This window comes from Lonchura striata, chromosome 3, assembly GCF_050655825.1.
Source record: "Lonchura striata isolate lonStrDom1 chromosome 3, ASM5065582v1, whole genome shotgun sequence".
Classification (NCBI taxonomy): domain Eukaryota; kingdom Metazoa; phylum Chordata; class Aves; order Passeriformes; family Estrildidae; genus Lonchura; species Lonchura striata.
The window spans coordinates 89126675-89143023 of NC_140705.1; the positions used below are offsets into that span (position 1 = coordinate 89126675).

The window sequence follows — 16349 nt, forward strand, 5'->3', positions numbered from 1 at the left end:
ATGCACAGTCCATGTCTCTCTTCCCTGATTTCCTGCAAACCAGCCCAACTGGAAGGTGACTGCAGTGTACTGTAGAGGGAAAGTCCCACACTGCTGCCACTCCTGCTATCTCTGCATTTGTGACTTCAGTGGCAGCGGACTTCTAAGTTTTGAAGAGAAAAGGTCTAAAACTGAAAATAATCTTCCTCTGGTGACACACTTCATCTCATACTTAGTAAAATATAAAGACCTCTTTAATAGAAAGTAATATATTTAAACGAATTAAAAATAGCCCCACTAATTTCTTTTTAATCATAAGCTAACTTAGGTGTTTGACCTCTTTATTTCCTTTTGCTGCTTCTCATCTTCAGTGATTTGAGCCCTCACATCTAGAGAGGTTTTTTTTTCCATTTTTTTTTCCTTTCCAGGGAAATAAGCGATGAATACAAAAAGAACAAGGCTGCTTGAGGTACCTAAGAAACACAAGCACTGAAATAGACCTATCACTCTATTTCATCTCATTTTAGGTACAGGAGGCCTGATGGATCAGCTATTCCTCCAGGAAAGCCAGGATTAACGGGGTCAGGTCAGCAGTGTGAGAACGCCTTTAACAGTAGTGTGGGAACACAGGGCTCCCTTATTAACACGTTAATGTACTGAACCTGAAGCTCATTTTAACGAGATGGAGACAGCGGAGTCCTCTCCCATCAGCCCAAACCTGTGCCCTCAGAGCTGCTTGATCCACCAAGTGACAAATCTCCTGGAAATCTCATAAACCAGGGCAAGTGCTACATTAGGATTTACTGACCACTGCAAAGGTTTCTCTGAAGATCCAAAAGCAGAGGTTTAAGCAAGACAGCAAATGCTGGGGTTACAGCAGGTGAAAACACACCACAAGTCCCTTATCCCGCAAGCTGCTCTGCCCACACACAGCCCTCACACTGGGACATGGCACCTGCCCATCCCCAAACCCCTCATCCCACAGCCCCAAAGGCTGTCTGGCCCCAGTTTATTTGTGCTTTTCTCTTGTTTTGGCTGTTCTCCCCGGCCTCGAGCATTTCCACCCTCGCCTCAAGATGGTGACACGGCTGTGAGGGCTGTGAGGCACGTGCCGTCCTGGGGAAAGGGGCCCGAGAAACAGCCATTTGCTAAATTATACAAAATTATCTACTCAATAATAATAATAATAATACTATGAACAACATAATTAAAATTTTAAAAGCTGTTTCCCCTCAGTATCAAATTTGGTGTTCTGATTTATCCCAGCTGACAAAACTACGGTGCTTTTTTTCTCCCCACACTGTCTCCTGCCCTTGCACACACCTGTCGTATCACCCAAATGTGTAAATGTTTGTGGGTTTTTAAAGTTAATTCTGTCCCAGAGCAGTAACAGATCTTATAACACTCTCAGGAATGCTTCTTGTACATTAAGGACCTAAACAAAGCAAGATTTGAACTCTGGTCAAGCATAAATAACCAGATCACCATCACCTGAGAAACCTGGATAAACGTTCCCTCTTTCTTCCCAGCTCCCAGTCACGAAAAGCAACACCTCATGGGAGGTGCAGATGGAGCTTTTGGGGTCCCCACCATGTTATCACCTGCTAAAGGCCAGGGTGGGAATGCAAAGAGCCCAATTAATACCAATGCAGAACAAAATAATATCTCAGTATCTTATAGATAAATGATTTGGAAAGAAATATGTTCTTACCATGAGGAAAGATCTATAACTCACTGTTAGCCCTTCATCACCAGGAGGAAATATACTGCGACTTACACCAATCCATTATCTGTTCTTATTTTCCTCGGTACAGGTATTTATCTCTCTGGCTCACTCTTTATCAACACAGCCACCCATGATCACCCAAGCCACCCTCCCACTCGGGTGGGAGTCTGTGCTCTTCTCTGACCAGCCAGAATAAGGAGACACCTTGTTTTCACATCCTCCATGGCATCTTTCCCTGTCTGCAGCTGAAACCCTGGCCTCACATGATGCCATTTTGGTGTAATGGGACACTGGGTGGTTAAAATCCACATGGCATTGGTCAAGGCACTGTAAATCTCAACATGAGGGATTGGAGCTGAGCTTTCCCCCAAGCCTGTGCATGTCCCAGCCCAAGGTTTTAGGTCAGGCATATTTTGAATTCCAGCTTGTTAAGAGTTACTGGCTCATGCACCCATCGCCCCTACAGCTGCCAGAGAGGATCTAGGGCTGCTTCCAGCCCTTGCCTCAATGGTTTCCAATCTAATATGGGGATAAGGATTTGCAGGTGCATTTCTCCACAAGGGCAGTAACCCATTGACTCTGCATTTCTTTCCCAGAAGTGCTGAGATCCCTCCATGTATAGTACATGTGCCTGATGAAACACAAATCTGTAGGTTTTTGAAGTAAGACCAAATGTCAGCGTTGATAGTCATTCATTCATTCATTCATGGAAAAAGATACATGGAATTCATCCTGCACAGGTGTGAAAGCTTAATTTTTTTCCAAGGCACATTACATGCTGCAGCCAGCAACTGGCTGCCCAGCTTGGGATATCTGTCCCGTGCAGAAGATTCCCCTATAACATCAGCCTGCAAGAAAGCTTCCAAGCGGGAAGGTGTCTGATTTTTAGTCTGGCACTGGGATAGTACTACTACTAATAAAAGGAGCAAGCCTTTTCTGCAATAGCCTGGAAAGAGTTTGTCAAAATTCAGGGGTTTGAATAAAAATAGCTGCATGTCCACATTTTTTAGTTTCTCTTGGAAACTTTAAAAAAAGTAAAATATTTTTTGATAGCTTTACCCTGCACTGCCCAGCCACATTAAGCCACAGTAAACAACATTCTTATGGTTGTCATAACATTTTGCCCTGTGTTGCTTGTGACTCGAATAATCTATTAAGATACATGAAGTGTGAAGTGCTGCCTTCCTGTCTCCAAGTTCCTGCAACCTCCTGTAACAACACCGTGCAATTCCTGCTGGAGTGGTGCAGGAAGAACTCCCTGCCACTGCCAGAGCTGACCAGAGGGCCCAGGATAGCAACTCTGGATGGGCTTGGCCCCAGCTATCGGGGCTGTGGGGATCAGCCTTCCTCCCGCTGTGCTCCCCCTCCTCCTCCCCATCCCAGCCTGTCATCAATCTCACTAAAATGACAGCAGACAAATGTTAGCCTTTGCAAAGATCAGATGAAATCTATGGCTTTAGGGCTGCTCACCGAGGAGCGGGGCAGGCTGCACCAGACACGGGCACCAGCAGTCACCTCCTCTGCATTAACCCGCTCAAATCACTTTGGCAGCCATCACAGTCATCTTCCACGGGCAATCCAAGTGCTCAGATAGATTTTGACAAACTTTAATGCTTCAGCCTCTCCATAGAGTTGGGGTTTTGGTATTTTTTTATAGCAAGATTGCTCATTCAAATCTTTTTTTTGAGGGGGAGCCTTTTGAGGTATGTTTGGGGTGATTTTAGAAGCCACTCCACCAGCAGCTCAGGAGTGCACAGAATTGGGGTTTATTTATAATTAGTACTACACTTGTCCCTCTCATGCTCTGTAACCTGAATTCTGCTAGCCAAGGGGAAGGGAGGGAGAAAAAAAAGAAAAAAAAACGATTACTCCATGGCATAAATATGCTGTATGTGCCCTTGTCTCATGCAATTTCTTTACATCGATGTGCAGGAATATTTATCCCCAGTAGAAATGTTTAACTAATCTGGTAAATGTCAAGCCATATGGTGTACATTGTAAGGATTTCATCAGGCCTTTTTAACTCTTTGTGAAGGTCTCTCCCTCTTTCCCTCTGCTTACTCCCTCCCTCCTCTTTTTCCAGTTTTTTTCCACTCCTTTTTTTTTTTTTTTTTTTTTCCCTGCCCTGCCAGAGTCTACGAGGAAGGAGATAGAGCAGGCGGTGTTATTACCCCCAGTTAGATCAGGGATGTGATGTTCAAGGTGTACAGTAACAAGCAGTATTAACCAGAAGAGCAGCTCATGAGGCACATTTTTGCTGGGCGAAGAATGTAATTTTTATCAGCAGTGACCTGCAGAAGATCACTAACACTTTTTTTAAAACAAACTGTCCACCCCAACAATGCACAAAATTCCCAGGGGCTACCACATCTCTTATCGCTTCCTTTGAATAATCAAGTCTTTACAACAAATAAACTGCAGTTTTGCAGCACTTTCAAGTAAGGAAGTGTTTCTGCACTGTAACTATCTGTTGTATCTCCCACAAAGATAGAGTGCAATTTACAATAAACAATATCAAAAAAGAATAAACCGTTATGTTCATGCCAATCCTTATTCATGGTTTTATAACAAGACATATCTGTTTTCTTCCTATAAATCTTGACTCTATTTTTAGAGTTTGCAAATAATGACTCCAGTCTTTGGCTGCCTGCCACTTCTGTGAAAAACTAGAATAGCCACAGTGCAAGACTATAATATTAAAGAAAAAAAAAAAAAAAAAAAAAAAAAAAAAAAAAAAAAACAAGAAGAAGAAAAAGGAAAAGGGAAAAACAAAAAGAGAGGGATTCTTGCTGAACTCTGTGTATTTGCTACCAGGACAGACCTGTTCACGATCGTGATAAGATGATGCAAATCTGCAGAATGTGTCAGGGAAAAGCAGGAGCAGCATTGAAATTTGGCTGAACTTCAACACCTATTTCTGCATTCTTTTGCCTAAACCAAGTTGCTTGTACCCGCAGGGGCCCTTTGCTGCATCACAGGCAGATGCTCACACCCAGCAAGGCATGAGCCAGCCCGGGCTGCTCTGCTGGGCACCACTGCTGCCTTCCCCTCTTAGCAGCCACCAAACCTGCTTTTAACATCTCTGATGGCAGGGAATTACAGAGCACTTCTTGCTATGGTTCAGCTCAGGAATGAAAAAAAAAAAAAAAACAGGAGAAGCTGCCACCTTCAGCCAAGGCCTCCGGACATTTTAGAGCCCTGTCAGGCTAGGGAGGGGGAGCTGCAGGTCAAGGAAAGGATAAGATCTGAGTGGCTGGGAATGTGGAGGGAGAAAGAGGAATGTAATGAAGGAGGTAGAGAGGGAAAAGCAGGGAAATGACAGCATTCAGATAAATTTAGCTCTGAATCCAAACTTCAGGGGGAGGGGAGGCGTTTCCTGCCCCAAACCTCTGAACTTTCTAAGATTCTCCCATATCGTGAGTGATTTACCTGTAAAAAGAACTGCAAAGGCAGGGGGGAAAAAAGAGGAGAAAATTGAAATAAACAGTTCTCTGTTCTTTAAACAATCTTTCCATCCTACTCCTTCAGGGTCAAATGTTCAGGCACAAGGATGCAAACAAAAAAAAAAAAAAAAAAAAGGAAAGTAATAAAGGAAAATCACTTTTATAAAGAGGATCTTTACACAAGTGCATTAGCCCCAATTTTCAACAGTGTAACAACAGTATATCAGCTGTTAACACAAAGCGCCCTCCCCACATACCTGCCAGTTCCCTAACTCCAAAATACTTATTGGTACATTATTGGAAATTTAACATTTCATCATTATTAAGGACATTATTAAGGTGAGTAATAGTACAATAGATACCAGCATAGTTATCTGAGCTTTGTTGTGTGTGTTTTGGGGGAAAAAAAAAAAAAAGAGGAAAGGCTAAGTTGTAAACACACACACACACAAAAAAAAACAAAAAACCAAAAAACCAAATTATTAATTAATAATTAATCAGAAGCATCAGCCCAAGACATTTGCTGTGAAAGTCATCAGATGCATGTAGCTATTAGCCATGTATGTATTTTTTTTTAAATTTCTCACACTAACGTGTTTCTAATAGCAGCACTATCTGGCTGTATAGACAGCTTTTGCCTGAGCAGCCTCTCAGCATTCAGGAAGTTGTTGACAAAGACTCCTGCAATAGCCTGTCTGATTTTGTGTTATTTCCTTTAATTGAACCAATAAGACCTGCACTCCTGCACTCCTGACCTTTGCCCATAAGGCTAATTTGGGATTAGAGTAGTCTGCAAGAAAGAAATGGGAACTGAATTTTTAAAGCACAGAAACATTTCTATAAGTAATAGAAAATAAGGATCAATTTTAGCCCCAAACCACTCTGCTCTTAAAGAGATCTGTGAAAGGACTTTGAGGAGACAATACAGTCTCTTAATTTCAGAAAAGCTGGAATCACTCTGCTTTGTCTTTGTACTGCATGTTTTACGCCTTATAATAAAGATGATGCTCATGACTTTGAGTCCTTGGTGCCTTAACAGTCACCCAGTAGGACATTCACAAGTCTCTTGGGAAAAGTTACACAAGAGCATAAAATATGTCATGCCAGATAAATGATTCTTTGTGGTTCTTATATTATTCTGGTCTGGTCCTGAAGGCTGCGATACTTAAGCCCTGTGCAGTGCCAGGGAATGAATGAGACAAGAGACAGGCTCCGCAGCTCTAAAGAGACCAAAAAAAAAAAAAAAAAAGAAAAAAAACACAAACAAACAAACAAAAAAAAAACTCCAAACAAACAAAAAACACACACAACAACAAGGTGACAAACATTAATAATTAGTCAGAAGCAACAGCCTAAGACTTTTACTGTGAAAGCTAGCAGCTGTCCTGAATCCATACTCCCTAACAGAGGAAAAGAAGAAGCTGAAGACCAGTTAAGTTAACTTCACTGGCCTTCTGCAGTGCTGCATGCAGAAAATTCCTGTTCCAAGCCACAATAACATATTTCCCTCAGCTGCAATGCTGGAATGGGGCTGCTCATGCTGTGCTATACAAGGACACCCACAAGCTGGGGGGGAACACTTCAAGCAGCAGGTAAAAGACCCAACAGTTGCTGCTGCAACATGGATTTAAATGCTGTTCCCTCTATTTACACATGTAGATATTGTAGTGCTGCTATGCAAACAGTCCTCTGTGGACTTTTGCTAGTGGATTTTATTATAACACATTCCTGACTGTGAATGGCACCTTTCCTCTGCAATATCTGCTGCCGTGCCCTTTGTGTTTTACCTCCTGACTTCTCTTCTGGTTTTGTTACTTTTCTTGCTGGCAGCATTTAAAAAGTAGGAAATGAACTTTCCCTTCCCTTCTCTAAGCGATGCTTGCGGTATGAGAGCTGCGGTTGCATTGTATTCCCTGAACTTTGCAGCCACTGGAAACACGAGCACTATGTCAACTTGTTCCTGCCTTTGCGAGAGAATTCAAGGTCAAGCTGACCAGGGAACCCTCGTATTTAAGCAGATGGAGTCAGTGCTGGTGTGCAGCACCGACAGCGCCTCTAGGAGAGATGTTAACCCTGCGCTGGCCTGGCTAGCAGCGCCCGTGCCGGGCTCTCGGAGCGCTGCGCCGCTGCTGCCGTCAGTGGGAGCCGGACACGCCGCACATGGCTCGGGGCCCAAACAAGTGTCCCCTAACCGGGATGTGTGCCGCGCACGGGAGGCCCCCAAGGGGTTAATACATGCCATTCCCGAGTTCAGTGAAGGGACAGGCAGAGCCGAACAGCGGGAATTTCAGGATGTTAATAGCCTCTTCTCTTCCGATTGGCCCAGAACGAATGCAGGGTACAGTAAATTGTCCTTGTCAGCTTAGCTCACATGATGATATGCTTTATTTCTAGACATGCCTTGAATCTGTCCCTTGAATTTATGTTCAGAAAATAAACACTTCCAGACGGCAATAAAGCATTCAGTTGTGGCTGGCTGTTGCTCAGTCTCAAGCCGACCAAAGCCATTTACCTCGGAGTTTCTTGAGCCTGCAAAGCTTTGGGTCCCTCAGTTCCTGCTCACGTTAGCAAGTGTCCCGGGTTCGACCCTTCCAAACCCTTGGGTTTCAGAGGATGTCCAAGTGAAGCTCCAGAGAGTTTCACTTGGCTTCCATGAACCATCCTGAAAGATGAAATCATGTCACCTCATTCACACACAGAGACCCTCCTATCTTTTGTGTCAGGCAACATTGAGAGGAAAGAAAATAAAAGAATTAATGGCAGCAAGTTGCAAAATAAAGGTATCGATGATTCAGGATATTAATTTCTTACCATTAAAATTAAACAGCTGTTCCATTTGTGCCTGATGTGGTTAAGGAAACAATTGGTGGCTGGCTGATTTACTGATTAGGAAGGTTGCATGCAGTAATCTCTCCAGGTGTTTCTGAGAAATGCCCAAACAGAGCTGCAGTGTTTGTTTGCAACCAGTAATTTCATGGCCATCCCTTCCCTCAATAACACCAGTTTATAACTGCATAGTTACAGTATAGGGGAGTTTGGCAAAAATCAATGGTAAATGCACATAGGAGACAACAAAAGAGCAGTACAAATACAGAAAGCCTCGTTACAGCTTTAGTTTATTAGAGGTGTGTGGATATTAAAATGCTTTCTTCAACCCAAAGGCAATAGAACAAAAAACACTAGGTTATATCCACCACTTTTAGGGTTGAGCAGACAGCACTCAAATATTATACGTGGAAGAAGCTGGGAGAGCCCCATGCATAGGTGGGTTTCATTTTTCTCCTGTTTGACATGACACAGAATTTCTGCTCAAGTCTATTCCTTCTGAAAAAGCCCCCACAGAGGAGCCCATGTGGGGCCAGAAGCAGCTCGTAGGTCATCTGAATGTGCCTGATAGTGAAATAATTTGATAAGAAGTCTGGAGACCTGCAGGGGTACTGCTCTGTTCTAGATTATAAACTCATTAGGAGATAAGGATGCAAAAATAGGAATACTCCAGGTATCAGGTGGAGCTGGAGTAAATTCCCATGGATGGCTGGTTGGTAGAAACAGCTGCCTGCTACAGGGCCAGGCTGGCCATGAAAGAGGGTGAGCACGTAGGGGTGGTTCTCTCTCCCACCCTCAAGTGGGGACCTGGGGCAGGGGGGGATGGCCAAGGGACCTAACATGGAGATCAGAACAGAGGCTGGTGGGGGGGACATTCATTGGGCCACTTTCCAGCAAGACACACACTGGAAATTGTCTGAGCAGAGGATAACCAGCACCAGGCCAGATGCCTCCTATGCAGCAGGGGTGCAGAAAACATCCCTTGGGGCTTGTTCATCCCTGGGTGTTCAAAAGGTTTTTCAGTTTCATGGGAAGCCAAAGGGCAATTACACTTGACACCCACCCCCTTTCCTTTTCTCTGGCTATCTTGCTTTCTGTTCCTCACTGGCTCTCATTCCCATCCTTCCTTTCCTCTTCTCTTCCCTTGATCCCATTCAGAGACTCCAAAGGACTAATTCAGCACAGCACGGACAGAGATAAGTTAAAACAATGAGGAGATTTGCAATTAGGGACAGTTTGAAGGATTGGGAATTGTGCATGTTTCACAGTCATCTCTTGGTGATGGGAACTTTATCTTCAGGAGATAGAGTCCTTCCCTAGCTGCCACAGCCTCACCCTCCTGCACCAAGTGAAATTCCAGGTTTTAACTAAGGTGCTGCTGTATTTCAAACATTATCCCACTGGGGAAAAAAAAGAAGTTAAAAATGTACGGTGTACTTTGACTGATTATCAATGGCATACATGCCTTTAAAATCCTTTGTTAATGAGGTATCCTTATTACCATAATCAAACATACTTAGAAACTTGTCACAGATAAGCAGAATTCCTTACATTCTTTGCTCTGCACTTTCCTTTGGCATTTCTTCCCCACCCCCCTCTGAAGCTTCTGAAGGTTAAGGACCGGTAGTGCTGGAAATTGAAGCCCTCTGTTTACCCCCACAAGCAAAGGAACAGTCAAAGCTTCCTTGCTCTGCTTCAGCAATGACCCCGACGGTGACCTGAGGAGACCACCCTCCTGAGAGAGGAAAGGTCACCCAGCCTCACACAGGACCTGCTCGGGGCATCCTCTGCAGACACAGCCAGGGACAGATTGCAAATCATCCAAACTCTGCCAAATTATGTGTGAAGGTTTTGTAATGCAGACTACTGTCCACCAGGGATTAAATTAAGAACATCAAACCCAACACAGAAAGAATTTCATTTTATCCTTAAATTCGACTTGCAGTGTTTTATTTAATGCTTCTTATCAGCCCTCATGTCCCAAAACATCTCGCCACCAGAAAATACTTTAATAAATTGGGCAATTTGTGCAGAGGGCCATACAAATGTAGCATGAAAGACTCCTGCTTCTAATTTGTTCATACAGAACATGGACTCAGGCAGCCTTTCCTATTCATTCCAGAAACCATCTCTTCTGCCTGTATTTACAGAGTACCTGTCTAAATAGCACAAAAACTTGATTTAAATGTGAGTGGTCTGACATGAATCAAGTGATTGATAATTAGAGCAAAGTTAGAAATATACTCAGCTCAGACAGGAGAGTGTGCACATCACTACAACATGTCAGCATCCATTCCTAGACTGGACCATTTCATGTGGAATTGCAATCCACAGCAGCACTTTTCATAAATTTGACTTCTTGTTACATAAATATACATCTTATTACTTGGGCTTGTTGGGTTTTTTTTTTAACCTATGAGAAAAAGTTTCTGCTTTACTGTAGCCTTCAAGATGCAGATTTGCTTATTTTTGGATTTAAGAAAGTTGTTGAGCACTAAAAACCTGAAATAAGTCAAGTTATGAATCCTGAGGTCCGCTCCAGTTCCTTTACTGCAAAACCACACCGATTTCCCTGCAACTGCTTCCTCTGAGTTAAAAAAACAAATCTCCAAAAGCCCACAAGAAAAGAAAAAAAACAAAGCAAAATTTGGGGCTGGTAGATAGGAAAGTTCAAGCTTCTGAATATATGAAAATTTGATTCCTAGACTTAACAGAATATTTGTAATCAGAGCCTAAGTGTGTCAAGTAAGTAGAACAAAATAAGAAAATAGAATATTGATCCTATATATATATAAATAAATGTATATATATATAGATATTTTATATTAAGCAGTAACATTCCAATTCTCCAACTAGTAGGACTCTGTTAAACTCATTCACCAGGATGAGCACTTTCACTTTGGAGGCTGAATATCAGTAAATGTGTGAAGAGAAGCCACTGAAAACACACGTGTGTTCCTTTGGAAAGTGAAACAAGAGCTCCTACCATGTGCTGTTATGCCATTAAAACTCGTGATACTTACATCACTTTCTGTATTGGTAAATTATGGCAGCTCATGACCTAGCAAGGCAGTAAAAATCCTGTAATTTCAGATGGCATAGGGGGCCCAATCCTGTTGTGGAGCTCTCATCCCTAGCGTGGCTTGAGACAGAGCAGCCAAAACTCTCATGAAAGGCTGCATGGATTGGGGCTTATTATCCAACAAAGTACTTGGCTGCAACGCTGCCTGTTAAAAAGTCAGCATTTGCCAGGAGTTACCACACAATTATGGGATGGCTGCAGAATCTTCAGAATTACAGGGATGACTGTAGTATCTCCGACAAGGCAGTGTGGGAACTGCAGGTTAATGGTATCTCTTAATGGCAATGGCTGTAATGTAGGTTAATGGGATCATAATTTCTTTTCCCTGGGAGAATTTGTGAATGCTTCTATTCATTGCCATTATTTTTAGCAACAAATGAAGGATGCTATTCCAACCTGGAGATGTTTGCAGCAGGAGGTTTCTTTTTAGTGAAGAGCCTGTTCAACTATCTGAAACCAAGCCCAGGACGATAGTTTCAGGAGTGGTGAGGAAGGCTCAGACTGGAACTGTTTTGCCTTGGTGTGTTTGGTGCTGCCCACTTTCCAGAGAGCCCCTCTCTTGAGCTCATCCCACAGTATGCCCTGACTGTGGTCGTGGTGGAAGACTCCAACACTGCCCATTGAGCTAAGCCCAAATCCTGTATGCCCTGAAACCCACCATGTGGGACATCATGAGGGTTACAAAACCCTTTTTGGCTTATGGATGAAGTTTATTGGTGATCTGGAGGCAGATCTTCCCAGCCACGTCCCTGTCCCTGCTTGTCCCCATGCTGCCTGCTCCATCCTGTCCTTCAAGCCTTGCTGCTGAGGATGCTGGAGGGCATGGGCTGTTTGTCCCTAGGAAAACCAAACTTTGCTGACAAGGCACGCCTGGCTGCCAGCTAAGGAGAGGTGGGGTGGGGGGAAGAGAGGAAAAGCCTTTCTTGTGCAGCACCCAGGCCCTAGCTGGGCAACTGGAAAGGGCAAGGGGATGATGGTTCTGCTGTAGAGAGGCACTGCACCCTCCCAGTGCAGCTTCCCAGGTGGGTTTGACAGGCCCTGGCGAGCAGGGCAGCACCACAAACACTCCTTAGAGGGAATCCTGCACACCCTTTAGTCCTTTTCCTTGGTCTTTCCTCATGTCCCCGTGGTCTGTGCCCCTGGCAGGCAGTGGGGCTTTGCTGGGGTGTTGATCTCCCATCTCTGATGCCGCCGTGACCCCCCTGAGCGAGCGGACGAGCACCATGTCAGGGCTCGTCAGGGCCAAGTTCAAGGGCACAGGCTGGTACAGACATATAAACAAGGGAATGGTATGTAAGCAATAAAGACATAAAGGTTAGGATCAGGGCTAGCAGTACAATAAACAGCTGTGATAACCCGGTTTGTTTATAGATAAAGAATTTACTGTAAAACCTGCAACGTGCAGGATATTTTTTTTAACACTTTAAGGGATGTATGCTTTTAGATTCTCTTTCATTTCTTGTACTGTGCACTAAGTAAATGTCACGAAATAGCCCTTTTTACTTCTGCTTTCTTTTAAATTAAGCCCAGGAAACACACATGTATCACATTAGCTGGAAATCTTTCCCTTCAAAAATCCCTCCAAAGAAGCCAACACTTTCCACAGGAGTTTAAGACTGCTGCTATAAGAAATGCAGATAGCCTAGCCCTTAAGACTTTCCTAATAAAACACCCATGTTTCAGGCAAGGAATATCCCTTTACACACCATGTTTCTAATTTACTATTAACACACATAAATACAGTGAGCACAATTTCACCAGAGTTTTTGTAATTTTGCACAGTGTCTGTTTTGCCAACTTTTACTTTTAAGATATATTTCAGAGTGTAGCCAAGCGTTTTGCAAAATTGCCACGGTGCTTCTTAGGTGTCCTGTGAGGCTCCTATCAGAAGTACCATATATTGTACTGCAGCTATTGATCCAAATGGCTACATTTCTAAAGCAGAAAATGATTGTGTGGTGAAAGCAGTGCAGAGGTGCAGTAAAATGCCCTCAAGTATATAAAGACATAAAGATTAAAAGTCACCCTGCAGGTTCCCTTTAACTCCTCCAAATCCACTGTGTAATGTGTTCTTTTAGGATAAATCAAAAACTTTGTACAAATTAACATGACAGGTGCCAGTGTTCATAAAGAAGGTGGTTTCTCACCATCAGGAGGCTCCAGGAAAGTTTACTTTGCTTTAAATACATGCAAAAGCTGTTAATTAAATTCCCAGAGGTCCAAAGAACGTCTGAATAACTAGAAGGCAAAATAACACCCCAAAATTTGTCAGCCAGAACACGTATTCAGGATAAGAAATTGAGTCTTCAGTACACAGGATGCCCTAGAGTGTTAATACCAACAATTTTCAGTTCTGCGGTTAGTCTTCGATAAAGTTTAGATGATCTTAAAAAGAAAACACGTAGGTGGAGTCTGTCATGGGCGCTTTCTCCTCCACAACACTAAAGTGGAAAGAGGGTGAGCATGGCACCAAAGTGCCTTTTCTAAACTGCAGAATACACTTTTCAACCGCTTTTAGCAACACATTTGTTACAAAGGCCTTGTAAAAGCATTTGACTGTGGGACAAGTGTATTTGCCCTTGCTTTCACATTCATCCTTGGGATACTTTTTGGTGCCAGCCAGCTTCAAGACCTTTAACCTTCCCCTGGTGACACCTAAAAGCCTGTTGCAGGTGACAGAGCGGGCTCCCAACACCCCTGAACACCACAATCAAGCTCAGACCATGAGCAGGGTTCTTCAGTTCCTCTTTAGCCTAATTAATAAATAACAGCAGCTTACCAATAAGCTGTATAATTTAATGCCTGCCCTGAGCCAGGTTCTTCTTTGTCCTGCTTCTGCTTCCACCACGCTCAGCAGATAAACACTCAAGGTGAAATATTTCCCCTAATCAAGCTGATGGTCAAATTGTCCAGGATCATAAGGGAACTCATAGATCCTAAACAGATTAATCTTTGAAGAAAGGAACCTTTCAGTTACTGGCTCCTAGCTGCTCCTGTACGCAAATAAGGTATTTTCAGGAGCTTGTACTTCAGGATCTCTGTCACTGAAATAATCAGTTGATCAAAACATCCATATGAGTAAAATTCTGGCCCTCTCTAGCTCTGGTCAAAAGACAAATGGATGAAAAGGCATTTCTAATGCAAACCCCTATCACGTCTGGAGCCTTTCCCCTGCACAATTATCCAGCCTGGATTATTCCTCCAGGACTGTGACTGATTTACACACTACAAGAGTGCATCTCATCTGGGAAACGAGTACAGCTTTTTAATTATTCTCTGCAGCACAGTATCATCTGCTGGGTTTCAGTCAGAGCTGCTGCACTTGGGGCTGCACATTGCAGGGGGACAGGATGGGACCCACCCAAATTGCTTCCCCCCACCTTGGGAAGTTGGGCAGAGAGATAACACAAGGCTGCAGTGAGATGGCAAACAATGAGCAGTTGTAGCACCCTGCCTTGCCTGCCCTCTTCAAGGGCTCAGAGGAGCTCCAAGGGAGTCTCAAGGAGGAAGATTGTTTTCAGTGTTGTGCACAATGAAAGCCTGATGGTGCTGGCCAAAATTATTACTTGAAAGCATAAATAAAAGGATGGCATTTCAGGAAAGGCTCTGACAAGAACGGCAAGGGTTCTTGTGTGGTGTGGGGTGTGATAGCACAGAGGCAGTGGGTGGAGGTGACAGGAGATGGCATAGAGGCTGTGACAGATTTAGTTGCTCTGGATCCAGAGCCAGGCAGAGGAGGAAGGGATCCCACTGCCTGCTGGGGTGGAAGGGAACAGGACAGTGTGGAAGCACAGTGTGGGCCATCCACCTCCAAACACCCACAACAAAACCATCCATCACAGGAACAGCAAGGAGTGGTAATGAGGAATTAGGATCTGCAAGAGGGTAGACCCCTACAACTGCACAGAATCACAGGATGGTTTGGGTTGGAAGGGACCTTAAAGCTCATCCAATTCCTCCCTTTGCCATGGGCAGGGACACCTTCTACTAGACCAGCTTGCTCAGAGCTCCATCTGACCTGACCTTGAACACTTCCAGGGATGGGGCATCTGCAGCTTCTCTGGGCAGCCTGTGCTAGGGCCTCACCACCCTCACAATAAAGAAGTTTTTCTTACTATACTAGTCTAAGCCTACTCTCGTCCAGTTAAAAGCCATTCTCCCTTGTCCTGTCACTACATGCTCTTGTAAAAATTCTTTCTCCTCCTCTCTTCCCTTCAGGTGCCTAAGCACCTTCAGCAGCACCAAGGAAAAAAACAACAACAAAACCCTGCAAGGTTAATCCTAATTCATTTCCCAAGGCCCCAGTCACTACTGATGCATCTGCCTTGTGCAGGAAGGTGTTTGAAACGGGGCAGCATATCCATGTCCTTCCCACCTGGCCGCCCATACCCCAGCATCCCTGGACTGTGTGAGAACAAGCACAGAGGACTCAGGCTGGCTGGACAAGACACCTCTAGGTCCAAGCTCCGGCAGCTGCTTTCATCCTGCACATCTCTCTGAGAAAGCCACTGCTGGAAGGGACCCTCGCTGGCCACAGGAGACATCATTAGAGCCATGAGCTGGCCTTCAAACCATGGGGCTTGCACTTAGAATAAATGAAGAAATGTAAGAAGGAAGAACAAAAAAGAATAGACACCCTGCTCAGACAGGTAATGTGGGGAGGAGTCACACATATGTTGGGGGCTGCCCTGCATTTTCCTTTTGAAACTGGCAACCTCAGTTCTTGCATGACAATTATCCATGTGTCCGGATTTATGAGCTTCCTTGCCCAGCCAATAAAACCGGGAGGGAAATATAGAGATGTCCATAAATGACATATTTTCATGCTTTGTGCAACCCATCCCTGCAAAGCACTTTTGAGCAGCTAAACAATTTACATCTAATAGCAAAGTGTTTTTTAATCAGTCAGATCAATTTGTGAAGAATTGGTACATTAGGTATAGCCATATAGCAGAGATCCTTATAGCAAAGGTTTAGAAGTAATTGCTCCCTGACCCACTGAACACTGTATTACTATAGAAGTTTGTATTCTATTAAGAGTTAATAAGTGACCAAAATCTAGACTAATACACTGTCAGGGTTCATTATCATTACAGGTTCTTGCTATTTTTCCAGTGCCTTTGCTCTGCCATTCTTGCTACGTATGGAAAACCTATATCAAGATGGTTGTCATGGCAATGGAAAGATTTGCATGTGTCTTATCCATCTATTTAAATACCTTCTTATGGTTTATAACTGCCATAATACATCCCTCCAGCCCTGCTCATTGCTAATTTAGAGCCAGCCCAGTGTG

General features: G+C 43.8%; 1 long non-coding RNA gene across 1 annotated transcript in view; it reads right to left on the minus strand.

Moving 5' to 3' along the window:
• The window catches only part of LOC110469085 (uncharacterized), a 114663-nt gene that overhangs the window by 40538 nt on the left and 57776 nt on the right, over positions 1-16349 (minus strand). The window lies entirely within an intron of this gene.